The following is a 6,226-nucleotide window of genomic DNA, read 5'->3' as shown; positions in this document are numbered from 1 at the left end:
CGGGCGGATTCTTAACCACTGCGCCACCAGGGAAGTCCAGCCTTAATATTTTAATTTGCACTACTCAGATAATCTAGGAAGATGAGTATCTGTCCTTTATTTGTTGATAATTTGTACTTCTTTTATGAATTGCTCATATTCACTGCCCATTTTCTTTCTTTCTTTTTTTTTTTGGCCACCCTGCGTGGCATGCGGGATCTTAGTTCCCCGACCAGGTATGGAACCCGTGCCTCCTGCAGTGGAAGTGCAGAGTCCTAACCACTGGACCGCAAGGGAAGTCTACTGCACTTTTTTTTTTTTTTAACTGCCCATTTTTAATGGAGATTTTAGTCTTTTTAAATGATTCTTAAAATCCAGTTTATTGCATGTCTTTAAATTTCCTTTATGGTGGATTTTTCTGATTAAATAATACATGTTCATTATTTAAAAATCCAAAAAAATACATTAAAATGTAAGGAAGAAAGTACTCTCTTTAAATTTTTTCAACTATTATTTCTTTGGTTATTGCTTCTCTGTCTTATTTTCTCTTTATGGAATACTTTTATGTGTATTTCTATTATATATACTTTCTATATCTCCTAATTTTTTCTTATTTTATTCTCTTTGTCATTTTCTCTTAATGCTGAGAAAATTGTTTGTTCTGGTCTTCAACTTCTTCAACTTAGAAAATATTTCTTTGAGTATTATCTCTCTATTCTCTTGTCTCCTTCTGAACTGCTTTGATATGTACACTAAATTTCCTTGACCTGCCTTATATATCTGTTATCTTTCTCTCGTATTTCACTCTTTATTTTTTATCTTTACATTCTAAGAATTCTTTGAACTGGTTATCTAGTTAACTACCCCTATCCCCAGTCCCAGCCCCAGCCCCAGGTAACCACCATTCTACTCTGTTTTTATACACTGAAATACAGAGAAACTCTTAAATGTGAAATTTGGGGAGAACATTTTAATGAATGTTTCTAACTCCATAAAAGAGACAATATCTAGGAAAGTAATCTCATTAGTACCTTGAGTAGAGTGAAATACGTAAAACTGGTATTCATGGAAAAACGGGTCAAAGATGTTTAACATGCAAGTCACTCAGTAGCTATGGGTATATTTCTTTTTTAGACTTACGTTCAAAAAAAAACTAATAGAAGTGCTTTTTATCTTTTAATCTCATGGTTCATTAGCTGCATTATGAACATAATAATGTAAATTCTCTCCTAACATACTCTCTGGACTCCTACTTAGAGATGTAATTGTTTCATCTGTCACTGTCTCAGTTTTCTAAATCTTGAAAATGTTACATTGAGTGATCAAGATCAGTGTCTTCTGGACCACTTCTTAACCTCTCTTTTGTTTAATTTTAGACATATTAGCCTTTGAAACTGGAAGTCATAATTCTCAGAAGTCTAGAGTAGTCATTAATGACATGGATCCTCTGTTTTAATAGACCTTGATGATAATTGACTTAAGATTTTTAAAAAATACCCAAATTGAACTTCTAGAGATGAAAAATGCAATGTCTGAGATGAAAAATATAGTGGATGGGATAAATGACAGATTTGACATTGTAAAAGAAACGATTAGTGGACTTGCAGACATAGCAATAGAAAGCATCCAAAATGAAACAGAGAGAAAAAAAGTACTGAAAAGGAAAAAACAGAACATCAATTAGCTATGGGAAAACTTTAAGTGATAGTCTAATATATATGTAATTGTAGTCCACAAAGGAAGGGAAGGGAGGAAGGACAGAAAAAGTATTTGAAGAAATAATGATGAAACCTTTTCCAGATTTAATGAAAACTCTAAACCCACAGATCCAAGAAGCTCAATGACCTCTATGCCCAAGAAACATGGAGAAAATTAAACCAAGGCACATAATAATCAAATTGCTTAAAGCCAGTGATAATGAGAAAATCTTAAAAGCAGCCAGAGGGGAAAAAAAATAAAGATGATAGCAGATTGCTTGTTGGAAATGATAGAAGCCACAAAAAGGAGTGGAGTAATATCTTTAAAGTCCTGAAAATAAAAACTGCAACCTAGAATTCTTTGTGCTGTGAAAATAGTTTTCAAAAATGAAAGTGAAATAAAGACTTACTGACATACAGAAGTTGAAAGAATTCATCACAAGCAGGCCTATGTAGAAGTAATGTTATAGGAAGTCCTTCAAGCAGAAGGAAAATGATACCAGGTGGAAATCTGGATGTAAAGGATCTGGATATACACAAAGGAAAGAAGCCCACAGGAAATGGTAACTACATGAGAAAATATAAAACACTTTAAAAATTATTTAAATCTCTTTAAAAGGTGACTTGCCTTTTTAAAGTAATGATAATAGAGTGTTTTCTGGGATTTATAATCTACTTAGAAGTATGACAATAGCACAAAAACCAGGAAGAGAAATGAAAGTTTACTGTTGTAAAGTTCTTTTTTTTTTTTAAAGCCATTTAAAAAATTGAGATATAATTGACATATAACATTATATGTTATAGAGTTCTTATATTCTGGTAAGTGAAGTGGTATAATATACCTTGGAAGGTAGTCTGTGATAAGTTAAAAATGTATACTATAAACCTTAAAGCAACCACTAAAGAGACAAAATAAAGATATATAGCTAATAAGCCAACACAGTAGATTAAAATGAAATCATTAAAAATTTTAATCCAATGGAAGGTGGGGGAAAAGGAATAAAGAACAGATGGAGAAATAAAAAAACACTTAGTTAAAAAAAAAAACACACAGTAAGATGGAAGGTTTAAACCAGTCATATCAATCATATTAAATGTAAAAGTTCTGAGGACCCCAATTAAAAGGCAGTGATTGTCAGCTTGTATAAAAAGGAAAGACCCAAATATAAGCTTCCTAAAAGAAACTTACTTTAAATATAAAGACAGTAAAAGGTTAAAACTCAAAGAATAGAAAACGATACCATGTTAACACTACTCAAAAGAAACTTTGTCAGTAGAAGGTGCTGGAGGTGCACTGGAGGAGGAAGATGTGATGGTTAATTTTCTGTGTCCACTTGAGGCTAAGGGATGCCCAGATAGCTGGAAATAAAAACATTATTTATGGATATGTCTGTGAGAGTGTTTCCAGAAGAGATTAGCATATGATTCAGGGTGCTGACTAGTAAGGAAGATCTGCCCTCACCAATGGCAGCTATTATCTGTTGAGGGTCAGAACAGAAGAAAAAAAGGTAAAGAAAGGGCAATTTCTTGCTCTCTCTTCTTGTACCGGGGCATCCATCCTCTGCCCTCAGACACTGGAGCACCTGGTACTCCAGGACTTACACTAGCGCGCCCACTCTACTCTAGTTCTCAGGCCTTTGGCCTCAGACTAGGTGTTACACCATTGATTGGCTCCCTTGGTTCATGGGCATTCAAACTGAGACTGAATTATTCACACTGACTTTACTGGTTCTCCGGCTTGCAGACTGGGGAACTTCTTAGCCTCCATAACCACTTGAACCAATTCCTATAGTTCATCTCTCTCTCTCTCTCTCTCTCTCTCTCTCTCTCTCATATATATACATCGGTTTAAACCACATGGGCCCACTTATACCTGGATTTTTTTCAATACGTACTACACAATCTTGGTTGGTTGAATTCAAGGATGCAGAACCCTGGATAATGAGGGCTGGTGTAAAGTTACATGCAAATTTTTTACTTCTCGAAGGGTTGTCGCCCCTAACCCCCAATTGTTCAAGGGTCAGCTGTGTCTCTGTGCGTGTGTGTGTGTGTGTGTGTGTGTGTGTGTGTGTGTGGTGTGTATCCCCCAGTGGTTCTGTTTCTCTGGAGAATCCTAATACAGAAGAGGTTTTCTTCCCTAGTTCCAATGTGTTTATCTGGTTGGGCTCTTGCAGAGTTTTGTTTGTTTGTTTTTGGTAGTTCCCTGGCAGGCAGCAGCAAGTGGTACCTCCCTAGTTTCCCCACCTCCAACCCCTTCCAGAAGTTTCCAAAAGCATCTGGTCTTACCTCCTCATGGACAACTTCTTGCACACACCCCATCTCAAGCATGCCTTTTTAAGAGGCAAGCAGCACCTGCCTGTGAATGGCTTCATCCCACAGGTTCAGCAGCATTCCCAAGGGCAGCTAATGAGTTCCACGTGTGCCCCAACTCACTTCCCAGCCTTTTACTAGTGACAGCTTCCCAGTGAGTCAACAACCACCACCCTCTTCTCAGGCAGCTTCTGGGAGGCTTTCCTGTTAGTCCAGTCCATGTTTCAGCTGGCTTTCCAGCATGTCAACCATAACTCTGCAGGCAGTTTCCTAGCAAATTTCGTCAGCATTCTAGCCAGTGATTCTTTACTCAACAATCTTGGGTTGTCATTTGCACACCAGCTGTGGCCTGTAACAACCCAGGAAACTTGGTCATTTGATGGGTTTCAAACATATCCTCACCTGAATCCCAGCCTTGGGGAAGAGTCTCCCTCTCCAAGTTTATTTCTTTTGGGGGTACCCTCCCCAGCTCCAGGGTATTCTTTAGAGTGCTTTTTATTCCCCACTTAGCCAATTCCCAGTTACACCAATTCCCTATTAATAATTCTTTATATTAAATGTTCCTTGTTCAAAATACTTTGTGGTTTCTGTCTCTGGATTGAACCCTAATAATACACCAGGGATAAAGAGGGGCACTTAACAATAAAAGGGTCAATTCATTAGGAGATCATAGCAGTCCTAAGTGTTTAGGTATCTAAAACAGAATATCAAAATACATGAGGCAAAAACTGATAGAAATACAAGGAGAAATAGACTAGACAAGCCCACAATTAAAGTGTGAGATTCCAATACTCCTCTCTATAAATGATGAGGACAAAACTAGTAGAAATATAGAAGCGTTAACACTATCAACCATTTGACCTAATTACCACTTATACAACACTCCTCCCAAAAAAGCAGAATACACATTTTTTTCAAGTGGACATAGAATGTTTATCAAGATAAACTTCTGGACCATAAAACAAGTCTGAATAAATTTATGTGGATGGAAGTCATACAAAGTATGCTCTCTGATGACAATGGAATTAAGTTAGAGCTTGATGACAGGTATCTGAATATCTGAACAATAAAAAAATATGTGCAAACTAAATAACACACTTAAGTAACCTATGAGTCAATAAAGAAATCACAGGGAATTCCTTGGTGGTCCAGTGGTTAGGACTCCATGCTTTCACTGCCAAGGGTCTGGGTTCAATCCCTGACTGGGGAACTAAGATCTCAAGCTGCACAATGTGGCAAAAAAAAAAAAAAAAAAAAAAAATCACACAAAGAGAAATTAGTAGATTTTTTTTTTTGGCCGTGCCACGTGCAGCATGTGGGTCTTAGTTCCCCAATCCAGGTTCAAACCCACGCCCCCTGCAGTGGAAGTGTGGCATCTTAACCACTGGACTGCCAGGGAAGTCCCAGAAATTATTTAGATTTGACTGAAAATGAAAACAATATACAAAAATGTGTGGGATGCAGTATATTACAGGGAACTTGATACCACTAATGCCACTAACTGGAAAAGAAGAAAGATCTCACATTACTGACCTCAGTGTCCACCTTAAACCAACAAAAGGAGAGAAAATGAAATTCAAAGAACGCATAAAAATGAAATAAACATTGGAGCTGAAATCAATGAAATAGAAAACAGATAATAGAGAAAAATCAAAAGCTGGTTCTGAAATCAATAAAATTGATAAGTTCTAACCAGAGCAATCAGGAAAAAAAAAAGAAAAAAGAGGGAAGACACATGACCAATATCAGGAATGAGGTGATAGTACTACAAATAGTATAGATATTAGAAGAATAATAAGATGAGACTTCCCTCATGGTCCAGTGGTTAAGAATCCGTCTTGCAATGCAAGGACACTGGTTCAATCCCTGGTTGGGGAACTAAGATCCCACATGCCACGGGGCAACTAAGCCTGCGTGCCGCAACTACTGAGCCCGTGTGCCACAACAAGATGAGCCTGCATGCCGCAACTACAGAGCTCATGCGCTCTGGAGCCCACGCACCACAACTAGAGAGCCCGTGCACCAGAACGAAAGATCCCACATGATGCAACTAAGACCCGACGCAGCCAAAAAATAAATAAATATTTTAAAAAATAAGAGAATATAATGAACAACTTTATGCCAATACATTTGACAGCTTAGATGATACAGAAAAATTCCTTGAAAGATACAAACTACCAAAGCTCTCTCAAGAAGAAAATTTGTAACCCGAATAGCCCTATATCTAATAAAGAGATTGA

This window comes from Eubalaena glacialis, chromosome 3 (assembly GCF_028564815.1).
Source record: "Eubalaena glacialis isolate mEubGla1 chromosome 3, mEubGla1.1.hap2.+ XY, whole genome shotgun sequence".
Classification (NCBI taxonomy): domain Eukaryota; kingdom Metazoa; phylum Chordata; class Mammalia; order Artiodactyla; family Balaenidae; genus Eubalaena; species Eubalaena glacialis.
Note: the sequence above shows the minus strand (reverse complement) of the source record.